Source organism: Syzygium oleosum, unplaced genomic scaffold (genome assembly GCF_021117445.2).
Source record: "Syzygium oleosum isolate NSW1041296 unplaced genomic scaffold, Sole_v2.1 Sole_v2.57, whole genome shotgun sequence".
Taxonomy (NCBI): domain Eukaryota; kingdom Viridiplantae; phylum Streptophyta; class Magnoliopsida; order Myrtales; family Myrtaceae; genus Syzygium; species Syzygium oleosum.
The window spans coordinates 186,365-209,499 of NW_026607541.1; the positions used below are offsets into that span (position 1 = coordinate 186,365).

A 23,135-nucleotide genomic window follows, 5' to 3' on the forward strand; every position below is an offset into this window, starting at 1 on the left:
TTCTCATAAGTATTGTTAATGAAAAGCAAAAGTATTTTGACAACTTGTTCAGACTTTGACTTCCGCTGGCCATTTTATTAATAATATTAATTGGTACGTGTTTCGCGTGACGTTCTGGGGCGTCACACCGGCTATGGCCGGCCACGGAGGAAGAAAAAAAAAAGAAAAGGAAAAGGAAAAGAAAAAAAACAGAAAAAAATAGGAACCGGCCCGGAACCGTACGGTTCCGGTTCACACTTGGTCACGAACCGGAACCGCCGGTTCCGAACCGGAACCGGTCGGTTCCGAACCGTGGCCACCTCTACCCTTATTTGACACCGTGTCCACTTTAGGTACCAAATTGAGAAAACGCTTCCACTTGGGGTACCAAAATGGAATTTTCCCTAAGTGTAACTACGTGCTGCGGATTTGTCCCACTCCATTTAATAGGCCAAGTCTTGGTCTTCTTGGACCATGGATTTAATTATGCAATACACGCTTGGTCGATAACCATATCAACTGTCGACATAAACTCATCAACGTTCCTATTGCCAATTATGGGGACCAATTCTTTCTCGAGGTCATTAATTTCGACTAGATTGTGGCATTTTGCGACTCTTAAAAACTTCAGATGTGTTAATTGTGAAAGGTTTGGTCTTATAAGGGACCGGCACCTATCCAAAAGCAGCTCCTTCAAGTTTTTCAATCTGTCAAGGCCTTGAACTTGAAATAGATCATCAATCACTAGTGAAGCATTTGACTCAAAATCATGCAATTCCAAGCATCTCAAAGACTATAGGTGTTCTTTAGAAATCCTTTGTAACTCGTGGAACGAGCAGACACACACGTGTTGTGATTCCTCTCCACTAATAAGTTTATGCCCAAAAAAAAGAAAGCATAAAGAGAGCAAAATTTAGCCGATGAGTACGAGTGGAATTTAACTGATCAATGAAGTACCAACCAATTCCCGAAGCCCATTTTGAAAGACCCGAACTTCTTGTAAGCATACGGTCCAAAGCTATCAATCCTCCATCGAGTAAGTCACATAGCATCTCCACCTTCAAATCGGCCATGGTTGGGTTGAGCCGGAGTTTTTTCTTTTAGTTTCTTTCGAAATCGTTCGCCTTTCAACCCTCATCGCTGCCGCCACTCCTTTTGTTGGATGAATGTTGTCAATGCTGTTGAAGAGCAAGCAATTGGAGCTCCTTCTGGCGGATGAGAAGCACCATTCTCTAGTTCTCGAGCCCTCTTCCGCTCGTTCTCAAGCTTGGCTCTATCCATCTCTATCTGGGTTCCATCAACGAATCTTCAATTCACAAATGCCTCCATACTTCTGTTCAAGTCAAAAGTAGTGTCAGATTTGAATGAGGAATGACCCAAAGCACTTCATTCACAGTTACCAAGCAGTCATTGCATCGGTTGGTGGCTTTTTCTATCATTGTATTTCGCAAATGGGAAAGTCGGTATTTCTATCTCACGAATCAACATCTACTTATCGTGGCTATTGCGTGGGAAATAATGAGGGTTAATAGAAGTGAACCGTTTGGGATAGGCTGATTAGAAATCTAAGTAAACTATTGGGAGAAATATTTTATGCCAATGCAACTAGAGAAACTAGGATCGGAGACTTGATTACACTAGTTAATCAACTAATGCCCTTCTGTGCCTAATCTTGTTTAAACCTTGAGATTTGGTTTTTTTTATTTGGATTTTTTTTGAAGATTTTCCATGCATTTGTGTAGAAAATTAGCCAATAAACTATTTTTTTTGGGTTTTTCTTCATTTTTGGAAAATATAAAATATTTTTGGGTTTTTTTTTTATTTTGTTAAAATATTTTTTAATATTAAAATAATAATATTCTATTATATTATAAAAGAAACTGGGTCGGATCACCGAATCCAACCCGACCCGGGTCTCTCACCCGCAGCCTGCTGGGCCTGTTAATAGGCCCAGCCACAAACATAAAAAGAAAACATCCTCGGCCCCATAAAAATGAGCCCGCCACCGGATAAAAGCCACGTCCGGCCCGTGCCAAAATTCCCTAAGCCCACGCGCCCGGCCCACCTGCATCAACACGCTAGTCAGAAGCCACATGATAAGCTAAGGTTCTTTGAAAGTTTGCGAGGGGCTTCAGACGGAAGAGAAAAAGGAGTTGGCTCATCCGTGCAGGCAAGAAATAAAAAAGAGTTTGCTCCAAATGTTTTTGCGTGTCGTGCGAGAAAATCAATTGCAATAGTAAGTGTAAGCTTTCACGAATCATAAATTGTGTGTGTGATAGTTGTGTGATAGCTATTTTATTTGTGTGTTGTGTACATACTGTATTTTCAGATAAGTAGGTCCTGAATTGCCTATTACAATTTTCTCTTATTACCATTATTGTGCTTCTAGAGGATTTTCCAATGGAACCATTAACCACCTCATTTTTTTTAATTAAGGATTTGAAGAAATGGTATAATTTGCAATGCTCATTGGTCAAAGTTGGGATTCTCACACGGGTTAGCTAATTTGTAATCGTACCAAACTGACATGGTGGGGGACCGTGAAATTACGTTTTCTTTGGCCAAAAAAGAGTGGAAAAAGCTTGGTAAAAAATCTTCATTACAAAGCCTTATCTCTTGACAGTAGCTTTACTATTACTTCCATCCAAACCTAGTTTGCTCTTTCGTTCGAACACCTGATTTCCTTCAGACTCAATGATTCTCCCTTCCCACGTCTTCTTGATTTGAGGTTAACTAGCTATTTAGTGTGTTATGCGAATTCACTATTAAAACCAATAGAGATAAATGAAGAATTTCATCATTGAAAATTATTTTATTTTTATTTCTACTGACTACTTATGATATATCCTAGATTAATCATCTTGATTTCTAGCTTCTTAATGATGTAACATGCAAGGACCCGGGGTCTACCACTGTGTAATATTATTCGCTTTGGGCCTTCGGCTCTTACGGCTTTAAAACGCGTTACACAGAGTAAATAACCCAAACCTTATAAACTAGCCTAGGACTCTCTCCCTAAGTGATGTGGGACAAGAGACATGCCCTGTAGGTAGACATGGCCATGGTTCGGAACCGGCCGGTTCTGGTTCGTGGCCATGTATAAACCGGAACCGCCCCTGGTGGTTTAATTAGCACTAATCCCTTTATTTTTTATTCTATTTCGTAAGGTTATCTCATTAATCTTTATTAGTTGAAAGGTTGTTTTTTGTTTATTAAATAATTTTCGAAATTATGAAAATTCGAAATTTTATTTATATATATATTTATTTTATTTTATTCCGAATTTTACATGTGTCTTTTCAAGATAACTTTTGGAGATTATACTTGTTCAGTTTTCAATATTTCCCGAAGGGTTGCATTTGTTCAGTTTGCCACTTCTTCCGAAGGAACATCTTTGTTAGCTTTGCAACCTTTCGTGAAGAGTTGCCTATGTTCTTTAAGACCGATTTCTTTCGAAAAGTGCAACCATCATTTTTCAATTGTTTCCTAGAGTGATCCTGGAGAAATACTAGAATTGCTATCTAGTATTCTCATTTTGAGACTTTGTTGTATCTTGGAGGATTTTTGTCGGTAACCATTAGCAACATTGTGGGGCAAATAAATCCTTAAGGAAAGTGATATCATGCCTCAAAGTCCGATTTGATTGCTCTTTTGATTCGAAACCATTTATTTTAACAACAATCTTAAGGATTTATTTCTGTTCAACAATGGAGTTGGAGACAATCAAAATCATGAACCAAGACATGGTCAAACTTGATCGGTTCGATGGGAACAACTATGCTCGCTGGAGGGACAAGATGATGTTCCTACTCACTGCCCTGAAGATATCCTATATTCTGGATCCAAAATTGGCGCCTATTGAAGATCCGAAGCCTATTGTTGAGGGAGAACAACCAAGTGCGGAAGCCATTGAAAGGGTTAACAAGGAAAAGAGGAAACGGGAGGAGGACGAATTGCTGTGTCGTGGACACATTCTGAATACACTGTCTGATAGATTGTATGACTTATTCACTGAGATGAAGTCGGCCAGAGAAATTTGGAACGCACTGGAATTCAAGTACAAAGCGGAGGAGCAAGGTACCAATAAGTATTTAATCGCAAAGTATTTCGATTTCAAGTTTATTGATACTAAGCCCTTGTTGGAACAAGTCCACGAATTACAAGTGCTCGTCAAAAAAATTCGTGCCCTCAAAATTGAAATTCCAGAAACCTTTCAAGTTGGAGCAATTATTGCAAAATTGCCTTCAACTTGGAAAGACTACGAAAAAAAAGCTGATGCATAAGTCGGAGGACTTCACCTTGGAGCAAATACAGAAACATCTTTATATTGAGGAAGAGTCACGTACACGCGATAATTCTGTTTTGTATAATTCCAAGGTAAATGCTGTGGAAATAAAAAGAAAATTCGGCCAGAACTTTAAAGTAAAGAACGAGCATACATTTAAGAAGACACACAAGAAGAAGAAGGGTTGTTATTTTGTTTGTGGCAAATAGGGACACTATGCCAAGGACCGCATTCACCGCAAGAGCATATCAAAGGACAAGAACATTCCAACGGTGAAGTCAGATGCAAATTTGGTTGAAGAGAACTATGTGGCCATGATTTCAACCATGTTTTCAAATATGAACATTGCTGAAATCAATGGTTCGATGGCTATGGTTTCTGAGATCAATTCTACTACTTCCAATCCGGTTGGTGGTTAGATTCTAGAGCGACAGTCCATGTGTGCAAGGACAAATACATGTTCAAGCAATTTGAAGAGACTATCGACGCAAATGTTCAAGAGGTCCTGATGGCGAATAATGCTGTTGCAAAGGTTGCTGGCAAAGGCACGGTGGAGATAGATTTCACTTCTGAAAAGAAAATAACTCTTCTTAATGTGTTGTTTATACCTGAAATTAGGAAAAACCTAGTTTCTATTGATTCACTTTGTAAAAGGGGGTTTCGGGTTTTGTTTGAATTTGACAAGGTTAGCTTGTCAAAGAATGGGCTATTTGTTGGAAAGGGCTATGCCAATGATGGCATGTATCAATTGAGTATCAATAATAATATCGCTACTTCTATTTATATTGTTGAGTCTCTATCTTTATGGCATAGTAGGTTGGCACATATCAATATTCGTTATTTAAAGAATATGAAAAGGTTAGGCTTGATAAATTTCAATGGCGAATTTGATAAATGTGAAATATGTGCTAAGTCTAAATTAATTAAGAAACCATTTCCAAGTGTAAAAAGAAATTCAAGTTTATTGGATTTAGTACATACTGATATATGTGAATTCAATGGAATGATAACTCGTGGCGGTAGAAAGTATTTCATTATCTTTGTGGATGATGGCAGTAAGTATTTATATGTTTATCTCATGAGGTCGAAGGATGAAGCATTCACCATGTTCAAGAAATATAAAGCTGAAGTAGAAAATCAATTGGAAAGGAAAATCAAAGTTCTACGTTCAGACAAAGGTGGAGAATATTTCTTAAATGAATTTTCTTCATTCTGTGAAGAACATGGTATTATTCATCAAGTTTCCGCACCATACACTCCACAACAAAATAGTATGGCTGAAAGGAAAAATCGATCTTTCGGAGAAATGGTTAATTGTATGCTTTCAAATTCAAAGCTACCAATTAATGTTTGGGGAGAAGCATTGCTTACTGCATGTTATATTCGTAATAGAATACCATCTAAGAGAAATAACGTAAGCCCTTATGAATTATGGAAAGATAGAAAACCAAACATGTCATATCTTAAAGTGTGGGGGTGTTTGGCATACTACCGAGCACCGGACCCTAAAAGAACTAAACTTGGTCCTAGAGCTATCAAAAGTGTCTTTATTGGATATGCTGAAAACAGTAAAGCTTATAGGCTTCTTGACTTAGAATCCAATGTCATTGTAGGATCGAGAGATGTTGAATTCTTTGAGAACAAATGTTCTACAGGTTCTGAAATTATTGAAAATAATTCAAGACCTATAGAAACTCATGTAGATTCTCAAGAGAAAGGAACAAATGATTCTAGAGACATGACTGAATTGAGGAGAAGCTCTAGAGCAAGAAAATCTAAGGATTTAGGTCCAGATTATATTACTCACGTTTTCCTTGTTGAAGGAGACAGAGATAATAACGTGGTAAATAAATACCCTTTAGTATTAAATTTAGAAGACGATCCTAAAAGCTTTGTTGATGCTATGTCTTATAAAGATGCTTCTTTTTGGAAAGAAGCTGTAAATGATGAAATGGAGTCAATTATGTCCAATAATACTTGGGTGTTAGTAAACTTACCTAAAGGATCCAAGCCTATTGGTTGCAAATGGGTTTTTAGAAGAAAATATCATTATGATGGTTCTATCCAAGCTTTTAAGGCTAGACTAGTGGTAAAGGGGTATAGACAAAAGGAAGGAATAGATTATTTTGATACGTATGCTCCTGTTGCACATATAACTTCTATTCGAATTCTTTTTGCTCTAGCTTCCATTTATGATCTTTGTATTCATCAAATGGATGTCAAAACTGTTTTCTTGAATGGAGACTTAAATGAGGAAATTTACATGGAACAACCAGAGGGTTTCGTTCTTCCTGGAAATGAAAGGAAAGTATGTAAATTGACGAAGTCTCTTTATGGGCTTAAGCAAGCTCCTAAGCAGTGGCATGAAAAATTTGATTCGGTCATATTGTCTAATGGTTTCATCCACAATAGTGCTGATAAGTGTATATACTTTAAATTCACTAAAGACTATGGTGTCTTAGTGTGCTTGTATGTTGATGATATGCTTATCTTTGGAACGAATATGACTGGAATAGTTGAGACTAAGAAGTATCTAACCTCCATGTTTAAAATGAAGGATTTAGGTGAAGTAGATACCATCTTAGGTATTAAAGTTAAAAAGCATGGTGGGGGTTATTCTTTGAGCCAATGTGATTATGTTGAAAAAATGCTAAATAAATTTCAGCATCTTGGTTTCAAGGAAATAAGTACTCCATTTGATTCCAGTATTAAGTTAAATTATAATACTGGTAGAGCGGTAGCACAACTTGAATATGCGAGTGCTATAGGGTCTTTAATGTATGCGATGCATTGTACTAGACCTGATATTGCTCATTCTATGTGCAAGTTGAGTAGGTATACTAGTAATCCAAGTATAGAACATTGGAGGGCTATTACCAGAAATTTTGGTTATCTTAAGAGAACTAAAAATTTAGGTATGTTCTATAATAATTATCTGGCTGTATTAGAAGGATACACCGATGCTAGTTGGATTACAAGTGTGGGTGATAAACATGCCACTTCTGGATGGATTTTCACACTTGGCGGAGGTGCTGTTTCTTGGGCGAGCAAGAAACAAACATGTATAACTCACTCAACGATGGAATCCGAATTCGTATGCGTTAGCAAAAGAATCGGGAAAGAGGCTGAATGGATTAGAAATTTGTTGTTGGATATCAAATTATGGCCTAGTCCTATGCCTCCTATCTCTATTCATTGTGATAGTCAAGCTACTTTGGCAAGAGCTTATAATAGCACTTATAATGGTAAGTCTAGACATATTAGTCTAAGACACGAGTATGTGAGACAATTGATTCAAGATGGTACCATAACAATTGTCTACGTGAGGTCAAGTAATAATTTAGCTGATCCTTTTACAAAGGCTTTACCAAGACAGAAGGTAATTACGACCTCGAAAGAAATGGGGCTGAAACCCTTTAATTAAAATCACCAGTAATGGTAACCCAACCTTTTTCTAGAACATCACTAGTTACAAGGTTTAATGGGTAAGAACAAGTTACTGAATGTGATTGTTTGATACTAACGCTAGCCCTGATATGAGAAGTTATTATCGTCTGTTACGTTTTAGAGGATGAATTGAATTCTTAATGAAGTATAGTATAAACTTGTGATGTGTTAATAGTAACAGAAATACATGGTAAATACTTTACCTATATGAGCTTAGAAGTGGTGCCACTTCTTACGAAAGTTTGGGTTGCTTTCTAGAGAGCTCATGAAACAGGATCAAGCACAAGGCCATAATAGTGCGGAGTAATATAGAACTTCTCACTGAAACAAGAGGTTAATATATGTGCGGTATGCCCAATTCTATTATTTAAAAGTACAAGTTTAAAGCCGAGCTACTTGTCCCTTTGATAGAGTTTTGAGATACTTGCACTAAGTAAAGGTTTAACTCGAAAGAGACCTTTATGCATGTATATTAATCTCATCGAAATCTTGGCTGTATGGTTTTTGTTTTTTAAATTTTTAAAAAGCTTTTATTCATGAAATCTTTGTTTTACAAACAAAGTGGGGGATTGTTGGATGTTTGTTTGTAAAACAAACAAAATAATACTCTTTCCTTTGTCCCACATAGGAAAATTTTGAGAAAGTGGATCATTTTATAACTGTGAATATCTTCTTGCTCCTTAGAGTGAAGATAATGGGTATGTGCTAGTCCACACAATACTCTCGTGCGGGTGCGCGAATAATTACGCAATTTTGGCGCCGTTTAATTAGCACTAATCCCTTTATTTTTTATTCTATTTCGTAAGGTTTTCTCATTAATCTTTATTAGTTGAAAGGTTGTTTTTTGTTTATTAAGTAATTTTCGAAATTATGAAAATTTGGAATTTTATTTTTATATATTTTTATTTTATTTTATTCTGAATTTTACATGTGTCTTTTCAAGACAACTTTTGGAGATTATGCTTGTTCAGTTTTTAATCTTTCCGGAAGGGCTGCATTTGTTCAGTTTGCCACTTCTTCCGAAGGAACATTTTTGTTAGCTTTGCAACCTTTCGTGAAGAATTGCCTATGTTCTTTAAGACCGATTTCTTTCGAAAATTGCAGCCATCATTTTTCAATTGTTTCCTAGAGAGACCCTAGAAAAATACTAGAATGGCTATCTAATATTCTCATTTTGAGACTTTGTTGTATCCTGGAGGATTTTTGCCGGTGACCATTAGAAACATTGTGGGGCAAATAAATCCTTAAGGAAAGTGATATCACGTCTCAAAGTCCGATTTGATTGCTCTTTTGATTCAAAGCCATTTATTTTAACAACACAAAAGACACATTGCAAATGCTAAAAGCAATAGTATAGATGAAAGTTAAAAGCAAAAGTTCTTCCAAACACACCACAATGTCAGAGCCCGATAACTCCTGGTGAAAGAAGAAACCAATGGACTTCTATTATCGCAGCTCAAGCTTTTGCATTTTCCCATGGTCAGAAGGAGATAAGGAGCAATTCCATTCAACTAGAAAGCTAGCAAAGAAAAAGTAAGTAAAAAATGAACAAGCCATATCACCATCACAACAATTCAGACACTAGCGTCCTTTTCCATGTGAAATTAGAAGCCTTCAACACCATTTCACTTCGGTATTAGCTAACTGGGATGAGTGAGGACATCCTTGGAGAATCTTATGAGAAGGAATTTCCACGTACTCATGGAGAAAATGCTACTTTGGATCATAGTTACAAACAAAGTCTGGTCATTTCTTCATCAGCTTCCTCATCAACCTCATCAGCTTCCACATCGGATTCCTCATCAACCTCGTTGGCTTCCTCATCAAACTCATAGTTGAATTCCTTGTCGGGTGGTAAAAAGTCTGGTAATTTCTGGAGTGACTCGCACCCATCCCTTTTAAAGAGCTCCAGGGATTTACTAGGACAGTGAATTTCAACTAAGCTTTTGCAATTCCTAACATCCAACTTCTTCGGATGCTCCGACTTTGAAAGGTCCAGTACTTGAATGTGCTTGCGCCCAGAGATACACAGCACTTCCAAGGATCCCAATTTTATCGCACGGAGATGATCTGCCTTTTCATCATAGTCGTCCAAGTTGTGTATGCTTAGGTCCAACCATCTTAGGGATTTCAAAGCTTCCAATCCATCCAATTCCTTCGGCCCTTAGCATTCCGAGAGCCCTAATTCCGAAAAAAATTCCAAATCGGAAAGCTTTGGCAACCTTTCCAATTTGGGACAATAGTCAACGATAAGCGTCTGTATGCAGAAGGGAAGCTCCGGGATGCTTTGAAGAGACTTGCATTCAATAAGGTGGAGATCCTTTAGATGCTTGAGGTGAGAAAGCGATGGCAGCTCATTGCTCCGACAGGTGAGCCACAGGGATGATAAGCTAACAGGAGATTTTGGGAGTGACGGAAGCTTATGATAGTAAAGTAAATGGAGGTGCTCGAGAGAAGAAAGCTCACTGATATTTTCGGGCAAGCGAGAAATTTTTGTACCCCATAAACCAAGGGTCTTTAGAGAAGACAATCCACCTTTATCAACATGAATTTCTCCTTCCAGGTCACCGCAGCCGTCGGCATTTAACTCTTGGAGGCTTTGCAGTTTTCCAATAGAGCTCGGTAACCTTTTTATCCGACTCCAAGAAATTCTTAGAATTTTCAATTTGTTCAATTCTCCAATAGATTCGAGTAATTCCGTAATACTTGTACCTGACAAGTTTGGCGCAACCAAGTCTCCCAACTTCCCAATTGAAGAAGGGATCTGTTGAAACGCCTTGCAATTTACTAACGACAAACTTACAAGGTGCTTGACATCTCCAATGGAAGGGTGAATTTCCATCAAACAAGCACAGTTTTTTAGGATTAGAATCTCTAAATTTTTAAACGTATAGAAATTAGGGGTGCTGCGAAAGATTGAGAACTTTCAACCTCTCCATCTACAAGAAAGAAACATGTTCCAAGATTAATTGTTAGAAAATAGAATGATTTACCATCAAATGTAACAAAAGAGAAAGCCTTTTTCATCTTTACCTTAATCTACAAAGATATCAGTTCTCACTGTACTTAGTTTCTTTTGACATCTCTGGCTCCGCCTGAACACTGAATTAGCCCATTGTTCCAAGCCACGGTCATTAACAGAGACCTTTAACCGTAGTGCGTCTTCCACTTCTTCCATTGTCCCTAAATGTTTGGCCTCAATTTTTTACGAGACCACCGTGTCTCGTACTGATTCCCACAAACTCATTGCACAACCTAGTGCATCGTGACAATCTCAATGACAATTTACTGCAATTGGGAAGAGGGGCACTTATAGATTTCATCAACCAAATATTGAAGCGCTCCAACGCTTTCCTGACGGTACTCCTCCGAGTTACTAACAATATTCCAGTAGTCTTCCTCTGTATCTTGATAACCGACACTTCTATTTCTGTAACTAAATCGGTCATATGTATTGGGTAGTCTAGGGTCTCTCTCACCCCAAAAACAAACTCAAAAGGTGAGGCTCTCCATCCAACTTATATACTGACAACCAGCTCATTCCACAATCGATATGAGACAAATCTCAACAATTTCCCCCCTTACACATTGGACATAGGTCGGAGCAGCAACAACCCTTTCCTAGTGAGAATTGGGTTCAGACTTGTTGGTAACATGGGCTCTGATATTAGTGGTGGGTGGTTTTGGACTCTCTCACTTCAAAAGTTAGCTCAAAAAGAGTGACTTTCACTTGTATTTAAAAATTGACCACCAATCCTTTTCACAATCGATATGAGATAAACCCCAATAATATGTACTCCTGCATTCTTAACTGTTGCTCCAATTCATCCACCTTTGCTAACCATTGCGAAGCCTCGCATTTAGCTCGTGTATCAGAACTATTAGTTGATGTGAAATTCCGCAACTCTATAGAATCTATCATATCTCTGGGCTCCACTTGCAACTCCACCTACTTTTTAGATCTCTCTTTGCAGCTGATTTGTGAGTCATCATCCGAAACAGTAGAGACTTGTCAAAGGTGACATATTTACTGAATATAAAATTAGGTGAATTCTCCTTGGTGCTCCATAGACCGTAATCCTTCACCCCTATGTAAATGGATGGTTTTGAAGTTCGGAGACCACCTTCGACATAAACCCCCTCGTCAAAAATCAAAGATATAATAGAGAAATGAGCTTTGAAGAGAATTGACTAAAGTCACTCATAGCAAGATGCATGTTCTTGGACAGACACATGTAGTTCGCTTCATTAAAAGTACAAACAATAACAGGAAAAAAAAGCAGCTTGAAAGCATGCGTGCAAGATAATTTGTCGAAGCCTCTAAGATGGCCTTCGGAAGGGAAAGCATTTGCGAGTTGCGGGAATGAGAACCTGCCCCAAATTGCCCCAGAATCACGACAAAAAACTTTTGAGGATCGCGCATCTCCCTTAGAATAAGATGGTATAATGAGTTCATGACAAAGATTGGACTTGTATCTCTTGAAGATCTAGGTTATGGCTGTAGGACGGCAGAAAGAAGGGAGATCTCGCTCTTTGATTTCTTTGTTTTTAAAAAGTGGCGAACAAATCATTTTCTTAGATTTTCTTATCAACTTTGCCAATGAGAGGTAATGGTGCGAAGACACTTTGTTGATGAATCTCTTTATATCATATAATGGTTAATTTCCCAGTACGAAAATGCTTTAACTAATGATGCTGACTGTTAGAACTATGCGTGTGGTTATAAAATTTTTTAAAGTGGAGCACATCTGTGAAGGTAAAACAGAAGATATTCCTCTCGAGCATTCACTGTATTTATGGTCAAGTTTGAAAAGCAGGGAGGGAGGGAGAGACTGTTGTTGATCCATCGCGTGTTAGTAATTTGTTTTGATTTATCAGTTCATGACAACTGGAGTCTAACGTTCGAAACAACAATAAAAAAGCTAGATCAATAAGAGGAAACTTTTTACAGTGAACACAGAAATTCCTAGCTCTCTCTATGCCATGCATACACCGTTATAAGTGTTCAAAATATTAAATCATGTCTTCATTTACTTTTAGAGTAGTTATTTACAATGATCTTACATAATTCTACATTGATATTCTGCATTCCACACCAATCTAAAAACAATGGCTTCAATTGATCCTCCTTTAGCAAAATGAAGAGGCCATTAAACTTTATTTCCCCAACTAAAACGATTTCTCTTTGTTACAAGATACGAGAGCAATCGCGATAGATAATATTAACACCGTAAGTTATGTTGTATAGTATGCGACTTGCGTCAATGTACGTACATTGGCAATTAGGGGTGTAAGAAAAAATTGCCCGAACCAAACAAAAAATTTTGGGCATGGAAATTTGAATGCTCACATCATTCTGGAAAAGAGAGAGATGTCAACTATCGATTGACATGGAATAAGAGTAGTAGATGAGCTCAATCAAGCTGAGGCAATTGCTAGGGAACAAGTAGAAATGACATTCACCACTGTGCATTGTTGTGGCTGTCGAGCCAGCAGCCATCGCGACCTCCACACCGCTCACCACAGGTCGCCTGTGCTAGCGAGACCCCGACCCCTTGGCCCGTCATCTCTCTCTCTCTATTTGATTTGCTGCATCGCTGACAAACCCAACAGCTCCTTCATTGCCATTGGACCTTGGCCTTGCTGTCAATCATCGATGACCATGGAGGAGCCTTCGCCTCTAGATCTGCAGGCTCGACAGCTCTATGGCCCATCAAGCCTCCAAATCTGGAGGCATCTCCAGCAGATTAAAGGAGATGACTCCTCCAATGACGACACGCTGCGGTCCTGCATGGTGCCTGGCTAGAAGGTGGTGGTGCAGTGGTGCCGATTTTTTGTGTACTATGGGTGGCTGAGAGAGAGGGGGCTCCATTGTTGGCAGCGGCGGCGGTGGCGAGAGTGGCGGTAGTTCGCTGGAGGTGATGGGGTGGCATTCAATGGAGGTGGCTGGTGGTAGGTCAGAGGAGTTTTGAGATTTGTTGGTGTTTTTAGAGTTTGGAGATTTGGGAACAAGGAGTTGAGGTCAGTGATATGAGAAGAAGGGTGAGCTTGGTGTTAAAAAAAAGATAGATAACCGGATCTGAACCGAATTGATCCCATTGTTTTGCTTCAAATTCTATGAAGGTCGGGTCTCGGGTTGGATCACAAAAAACATACTAAATCGTGTCCAAGTTGGGCCGAGTATCAGTGGTGGCCCGACCCGTTGACACTCCGAGCAGCAATAATGTATCCACTATAATAAACGGATAATTGCTAGCTCAATGGTCCAACTCATATTGACCAATTTTATCCGTTTTGACCCATTTTCATGCGATACAAATCTAGTGACTTAAATCTGACCCGACCCACATTGATAAACACTTCTATATTTAACCAAATCTAGGAAAATTTATAACCAAACTAAGGTGAAAGCACGGAATAAGCGAGTGTGAGATTGAGAGAGGGCGAGAGAGAGTGAAGAAAGAGTCATAGATGTGAGTTTTACCAATTTAACACCCTTATTATATTGGATTTTACCGTTTTAAACCCATTTATGACCTATTTAGTGAATCTAAATAATCAAAATAATATCTTAACCCATCAAATATGAGTTAAGAAATGGGTTTGATAGGTCTACCTACACATAAATATTAATAATTCGTCTTTTTTCTTTTATTTTTCCTTTTGGTTTGCTAGGAAGATATAGGGTGGGGAGGGACGACTGGATTAGCTACTTTAGTCATTACCATGAGGATCCCAAACTTGCCACGGAATGTCCCAATAATTAGAATCGTGGGGTAGACTGTATATTCCATAATACTAGCAATTTATGGATATGAAGTAGGCGACCTTGTCACTGTAGACGTACCAAGGTGCTAGAGGTTGAGGATTCATTCACCAGAACAAAATATACGCTCGACTTCTGCAAGCGGGTAGGCCACTAGGAATATTAACCTCGTGCCACTATGGGTGCGAATGGTAACCATTCTGCTTCAGAAATCAAATTCTTGCCAGAAATTGATTTTTGGAATTCTTGCCAGAAATTGATTTCTGGAGGAGAAATTTGTTTGGTAAAACATGACTAATTCTGCTCCAGAAATTGATTTCCGGAACAGAAATCTGTTTTGATTTGTTGATTTTTTTTTGCACCTAAAAAAATTTAAATTTTACTCAAAATGGGTGGCCACGGTATTATAAGCCATTTTGTAAAGTTTTGAAATTTTTGATTTTTTAAATTTTTTTTGGGCACCTAAAAAAATTTAAATTTCACTCAAAGTGGGTGGCCACAGGTATTCTAAGCCATTTTGTGAAGTTTTGAATTTTTTTATTATTTTTTATTATTTTTTGGGCACCTCAAAAAATTTAAATTTCACTCAAAGTGGGTGGCCACATGTATTTTAAGCCATTTTGTGAAGTTTTGAAAATTTTTATTTTATTATTATTTTTCTTTTTTGTGGGCACCTCAAAAAATTTAAATTTCAATCAAAGTGGGTGGCCACGGGTATTTTAAGCTATTCTGTGAAGTTTTGAAATTTTTGATTTTTTTTTAAAAAATTTCACGAAATTTCATATTTTCTCGAAATCTGACTTTTTTTTTATTTTCTGGAAATTTTTATGATTTTTTCTAGAATTTTCTAAGCCATTTTGTGAAGTTTTGAATTTTTATTTTATTTTTTATTATTTTTTGGGCACCTCAAAAAATTTAAATTTCACTCAAAGTGGGTGGCCACATGTATTTTAAGCCATTTTGTGAAGTTTTGAAAATTTTTATTTTATTATTATTTTTCTTTTTTGTGGGCACCTCAAAAAATTTAAATTTCAATCAAAGTGGGTGGCCACGGGTATTTTAAGCTATTCTGTGAAGTTTTGAAATTTTTGATTTTTTTTAAAAAATTTCACGAAATTTCATATTTTCTCGAAATCTGACTTTTTTTTTATTTTCTGGAAATTTTTATGATTTTTTCTAGAATTTTTCAATTTTTATGCATTTTCTGAAAAAAAAATTTATGAGAAAATAGGGAGAATGCATTCCGGAATCAAGAAGCTACAAAAAGTAGCTTCTCTTTTTCTTGCCAAAAACTCATTCTGGAATAAAAAATGCATTCCGGAATCAAGAATGCATTCTGGAATCAAGTATTTTTAACAAACGTATTTTTATTCTAGAATGCAAAAATCGCTCCAGAATGCATTCCGGAAATTTTTTAACAAATGCCATTCTGTTTCGGAATGCATTCCGGAACAGAATTTTTATTCCGGAATGCATTCCATGCGCACCCTATGCAACCACCAACGCCAGTCGGCTATTCTATATGCTGATATATCTTTGTTCTTTCTCTTATAATCTGTCTTTAAATGAGGATCTCGATTCTTTCGGTTTGCTAATGGGAAAAAATGCAATATTATGGTGTTTGTTAGTGCTTAAAGAGTAGCAAATCTCATAACCCAATCCCAGCAAACTAAGAGGAGGAGAGGCTAGGGTAAACAAAGGAAATTTATGATCCTAAATTCGACAAAATTTAAGTTGTTGAACCAATCAGAATGTCAAATTCATTTTAAGCTAGTTTGGATCCTATGACAACAAACTATTTTCACAGGATTCATGTATCATCGATATTTTAGCTCGGATTTTCAGAGTGTTTTTAGCTGGCATGCTTCCTATATTTCAATATCCATGAAATTATTTTCCTAAAAAAATATCGGATTTACGTCCATATTGGTCTTTCCAATAGGCTATGCTCGCCAGGATAAAATAAGAAAATTTAAATAACATGCCTAATTTGATGTAAAAGCATATCAACTCTTAATGGAGACTCCTTAAACAAATCAGACCTTCCATCTTAGAAGCGATCTTTCTTGTATGTGCTCATCTATAAAAACGCGTGGTCCCTCTCTTGATGTTCTCGTCTCTCGTCTTTCTTACGTTGTTCTTCCTACATCAGTGTGTCTTGGTAAAGGTCTGCTAATCTCGGATTTGTACGCATTTTGGGATTGACTGAAGCAGGAAGTCTTGGACAAGCATTGCAATTCAGAAATCGGCTCAACCTTCGTCGTTTCAGACCATCTGTCGCAGGTGGTGCCAGAATAATTCAGCCAAAGATGCTAAAGTGAAGCATGCATGGCTGGTGGCGATGGGAATCAGGTTTGTGACATTATAGGTCGAAGTCACGCTAGGGCTTCGGGCATAATTGCAATCTATGAGTTGGGCAACGAAAGTAGACTCGAAAACGATTAAAAATACAATTTGATTACTTCATAGGAGGATGTGAACTTGGAAATCTGTCTAAACTTTAGTTGCGGATCGCACTTCTTCGCATACATCAAGAGTACATTGATGAGAAGGGGTCAGGACAGCTTGAACCCAAGTCCTACAGCGGCTTTTGGAGTGTTTCTCACCTCTCACATTCATCATAAGCATCAACTGCATGTAAGCCAGTCCAATCGAAGTGGAACGAGGAAATCAACTAGCTATTGTGGTTGTGGATGAACTACCCAAAACAGGAGAACCAAAGTTTTATGATGGAACGAAGTTCAGATTGCCAAGGGAATGGATAGGAGAACCAAAATGACTAACATTTATCACAAAGGTTATCAGCAAACAGAAAGGCTGATTTACAAGGGATTGATTGACATCTCATTAGAGAGATTGTCAACAATAAATGAGTAGAGTAATCAACAAGTACCATTGATATTGGACATCCCTTATTGATGGTTCATCAAAGCAAAATTTACGAATAATATGTCGATTTCAACACCAAATGATGGTTCTAATACTATTGACAGCTGATTATCCTAGTGACTTTGGAAGATGTAATTTCTAGTGGATAATGATTATCATCGTATGAAAAACATGCCTATGATCTCCTTGTATGTAATTGTCGTTAGTAGGGTATACATACCCACGATGAATGTTGTAAAATCTCCCTCTCTTTTCAAAGACACTTCGGTCAATATAGTTTATTTTATTCATTTTATCTTGTTCCTTGCAAATCCACTATTCCTGCACTTTATATTCCAGAAGTTGTTATTTACTTTCCCTTAATTATGAGCCGAGTAATTTCCTGTCCAGGATCAACACATAACCCCTTTCTCACAAAAAACTAAAATCAACCTTTTGGGTGAAAGATTTTTCACTTTATGAGTGAAACACCATGAAAGCTTTGCGAACTCTAGCAAAAGTGATACCTCCCCTAGAGTATAGTTCATTACCTTCACATGGTAACTTTAATTTTTTTCTTTCTTGCCAAAACTTGGCATTGAGTTAATTGATATTCAAAATCTCCTGCAGTTATAACTGATAGAGACCATTATTATGCAGACAACATGAAAAAAAAATGGTGACTGGTGAAAATGCAAAAAAATGCGAATCTGAATTTTCGTTATTTTCTAATGAAAGTTGCAAGTCTAGAAATATGATTTACAACTGATACTTTTAATTTTGGAATAATAGTACAAAACTCCGATAAACTTTGGGGTATTGTACGTTTGCCTCGAAAAATATCTGTTTAAGATACGAGTTCAGTCTCGATAGATAAGTAGCAAGAAAGAGAGAACCAACACAAAACATTACGTTGTTCTATATGAGAGAGTGACAACGATAAATAAATGGAGAATTGCAAAGCTCAATAGGTGTCTCTCAAACTACCTCTAATTGCGCACATAGTTCGCTCAATGTTTGGTTCAATCTCTCGTAGTGTTGTCTTCACTAAATGCTCATTGAGAGAACTCTAAAATACCCTTACAAAGTCCCTAAAGTGGAATTCATCAAAACCTGTCGGGAGATGCAACTTAATAGTTTGCAAAACCTGAAAATATGATGCCTTCGGGCATCTGGATCAACCCGTGTAGGTGCACGCCAAAACTCGGTGTAGCTACTTGGGCATTGCCCGGGCCTCCGGCAACCCCTGGCGAGGTTTTGCCGGAAGACCAATGGTAGCTATCAGCCAATCCTAAGACCCCCAAAATGGGTACTCTAGAGGCCTCAAAGCTTGGGCTTCCTCGCACTTCGTTTCGAGTAGGTTCATTGATCAAAATCAGCTCTACGTTGAGACACACATACAACACTCTGAACCTTACATGGTACCAATTTCTCCTCTACGACAGGTATTACCATGAGGATCCCAAACTTATCATAAAATATTCAAATATTAATTTCGCGAGGTAGATCGTATATTCCACACTACTAGCAACTTATGGATCTGAGGTGGGCGACCTTCATCGCTGTAGACTCACCAAGATGCTAAAAGGTTGAGATTTCATTCACCAAAAAAAATTACAAGTTGCAAGCGAGTACCACCAGGCCACTAGGAGTATTAGCCCCGTACCACTATGCCACCATCATCGCAGGAAGTCTATATGTCGATGAATCTTTATTCTTCTCTTATGATATGTCTTTTATAAATTTAGACGATCTCAATTCTTTTTTTTTTTTTTAACCGAGGATCCGCCACCATTCCCCGGGGACAAGCCCGCACAGGTAATCGGGGCGCCTATACCTCGGGGGGGACTAGCCCAGCAACCCACCGCCAGGGCCCCCCACTTAAATTACGGAACCGAGTGGGGATTCGAACCCAGAACCTCTCTGAGGGAAGGAAAGCGCCCACCAACTCGGCTATGCGCAAGTGGGTGAGGATCTTAGGCTCCGTTCGTTTGGCGGAAAATATTCTCCCGAAAAATATTTTCCGGGTTTTCCGGTGTTCGGGGGGCGGAAAACGTTTTCCGTGGGAAAATATTTTCCTTCCCCCCCTCACAAAATAGCCTAAGTCTACGGAAAATGACTTCCGCTTCTTCAAAAGCGGAAATCATTTTCCAGAGCTTCTTCTTGTTCTTCACTAAGGTCGCCGGCCGCCGCCGCCGCCGGACGCCGGACATTGGCCGTCGGTCGCCGGCCGCCGCCGCCGCCGGTTGCCAGCCGCCGCCGCCGGTCGCCGGCGAAAAATATTTTCCGAAACGTTTTCATATTGGTCGCCGAACACCGGAAAATTATGTTCCGGAAAAACATTTTCCAGGAAAATGACTTCCGGGAAAATATTTTCCAAAAGGAGAATATTTTCCGCCAAACGAACGGAGCCTCAATTCTTTTTTTTTTGGTAAGGCGTGAGGATCTCAATTCTTTCGGTTGAATATTTTCCAATAAATTGGAGCTAAATATTTATGACGCCATGATGTATAGAGACAAGCATATTTTAACTCCTCCATCTTCATTATATATTTTCAACTTGCTTTTGTCACAAAGATCCGGTCGTAATGTACTAACATTCATTTGATTCCCTACTAGTAGTACACGACCGACATTCAATCATGGTTTGCTAACGGAAAGCTATAATCCTGGTTGTTCTTAATATTTTTTTTTTGGTCGAATGTTGTTCTTAATACTTAAAAAGTAACAAATCGCAGAATTCATGCACATTGATATTTTGCTCTAGCATGCTTCAAATATTTCAATAACCATGAAATATTTTTTCCTTAAAAAGAAATCAGATTTATGTCTATATTGGTCTTTTCAAAAGGCTATGCTGTTATAATATCAATAATGTAATCCCACGTTCAGTTAATTTCATTAACGTTTATTGTCCATGTTAAGTTGCGTGATAACTGCCCGTTATTTTGTGACTACCCAAAAGACATGACTTCTTGATGGAAGAAGTCATGTAGGGGTGTGAATGGATACAAAAGGATCTTCCTAGCCAAACCCTCTTACAATTAGAAAACACACCATCGATGTTTGAGAGGGCAATTGGCTGGAGATACCCTTCACCGACGCTCGACGATTTAGGTTATTCATCAATGGCCGGAGATTAGTAAAGAATTTTCATGTTTCCACATAAGTCCTAATTATGCATGATTTTTGTTCATTCATGTGTAATCGGGATCTTCAGTCTTTTAGAATTTTCTAACATTTGGCATCAAAGCGTAATTAAATATCTGTTTTGATGAATTTTGTGGGTTTTTGATTGAACTGAAAAAATGGGGCAAATTGGGGCCGAGATAGAAATTGCTGATTCCGGCCAAATTCCAGTGACTCACCACCCGGTTTGTTATATCATTGGTTTGATTGGCACTTAGATTTTCACTCGTAGACAAAGATGAGCTGCTTTTAGAGCATTGTTTCGTATAAGTCAATTTTCATGATGTGTAATGTCTCGTAACACAGTAGCCTTAGTGAATAGTCTTCAACCACCGACATTGATTATCCTCGAGAATAAAAAGACTGCAATGATTTTGGCGCAATGTCATTTTCATCGAGGGAACTAGGAAATCCAAGAATTGAGAATGTTTATGAAACTTTAGATTTCGTTATTAGAAATATAAGTGCTTGACATAATGGTTTGCAAATAGATGGGAAGTCCTATCAATAGGTGTTGACCATAATAATCTACACACATTCCTCCCTTCATTTAATGTTATCCGGGCATCGAATTTATGGGTATCGAATTTATGAAAACAGAAGAACTTGGGGGTATAGAAAGCCAACATCAAACTTTTTTACAATTTTTCTTGAACGTGAATGATCAAACTGGATACCAAGACGTACATTATTCATGAAGGGAAGGAAAGAAGCATATTCCCGCGAAATCACTTCAAGCACAATTTCGAAAAGTGTCTCCTTCAAACATTTTTATATAGAATAATAAGTTCCTCCGAGCCATGTTGAAACACAAAAGACAATACCCGCTTCCATTAACATTGAAGTATCATCACCACCATGTATACGCAGTGCAAGTTCAAAAAATTTAACTAGTCCCTCTGGATCACCACGCTTACACACGGAATGTTTTTTTTTTTTTTTGTGTAAAATGTAAGTAGTATTTAAAGATGACGTACAGAAGCTTAGGGGCATTTCCCAGTATTACAAATAGAACTAAGATCCCAAAAAAATGGAGTGAGGGAGTCTCCATATAGTAGCCAATATTTCATTTGTCCGGGATGGTCTAAAAGATTTGTAATGCGAAGCTCGCCCTGTGACAAGTTTGCGAACTTTAGCTAAAATGATAAGAGCATCATTTGACTTTTGTTGGAAGCGTCGACGATTACGCTCCATCCAAATGCAATATATGATCGCTAGGAAAGATTCTGAAGTCTCGCCACCAAGTCCTTGCCTTTGGTAACCCTGATCATCCATTTGAGTTCATCATTCCATCCTCCTAAAGGACACCGAATTCCGTATTGTGCAAGAATAGTACGCCAAATGCTTCCGGTCCAGGTGCACTGGAAGAATAGATGTTTTCTGCTTTTCAGACTAGACATACAAAAATTACAGTGGATATCTACTTCAGATTTCCAACGTGATATAATTTCTGCTGTTTGTAGTCTATCCCTACAAACTAGCAGGTCTCACACTCCTAGTTTCATCGTATACCTCTTGGCAATAATATCTTGGTCTAGATATGACCGAAGCTAAAGCCGGTCTCAGTTGAAGAATACAACGCCAACTCCATGCCATATCCAAAGCATGCGGCCAAGCAAAATTTTGTTCCATAATTTTAGATGAGGCAACCCTAGACCTCCTTCCTTTTTTGGTGAGCAAACAACTTCCCAAGCAACTTTGTGTGATCCGTGGCCCTCTGTATTTCCAGCCGATAAAAAATGTCTAATCTTTTTTTCAATTTCATATATAGTTTGCTTCGGAAGTAAAAACATTTGCATCCAAAAGGTACAGATGGAAAAAAGTACCGATTTGGCCAACTGGAGACGACCAACGTAGCTAATATGTTGCATGCCCCATCCTTCTATTTTTTTGAAGATTTTATCAGTTAGACTTTTACAATCTGCATGTGTGAGTCGTCTTGTAACAAGCGGAACACCTAAGTGGAATGTTAGGTAATGATAAAAACCTTGGCCTTAAAGGACACATTCACCGCATCACCAGCACATAATTGAGATCATCAAATAAAGGCGTCATTAAAATGAATTTTATCCCAGGAGTTGCACCAGAAACATAAGCTTAGAGTCCGATCCAATACATGGTTACAACTTCACTCCATCTAGTTGAGTAACTAGCGTATCAAATCAGAAGATAAACCAGAGTAAGATGTTAGATTCCTAGAGTATTATCGATAAACAAAAAAAAAAGATTCCTAGAGTAGAGTATTATCGATAAAGTTCATACTGCTGTACGGTCACCTTGGCGGGACTGAGTTCTTGTTCGTGGTGATCGCAAGCTTCACGTGGGTGCTCTTCTACTTGATGATGCCAGAGACAAGAGGGCGGACGCTTGAAGAGTTGTTTGGTAAATACACCAAGTGGAGGTCGCAAGATCTGCGAGATGCGAAGGACCAGCCACGCGACTGAGGCAGCCGTGAGGGGAAAATAGTGAGGCTTCACCTGTAATGATGATCTGCACAATATTAACCGTACATCATGCATTACGGGTGAGGCCTCACTATTTGCCCCTCACCGCTGCCTCGGTCGCGTGCCAAGCGTTCACCCTTCGTCTCCGCCATCATCA

At 38.3% G+C, this 23,135-nt stretch overlaps 1 pseudogene; it reads right to left on the reverse strand.

Annotated features, from left to right (window-relative positions):
• LOC115664525 (disease resistance protein RUN1-like) overlaps nucleotides 1–10,889 on the reverse strand; it is a 44,399-nt pseudogene extending 33,510 nt beyond the window's left edge.
• Between the last annotated feature and the right edge of the window lie 12,246 nt (nucleotides 10,890–23,135).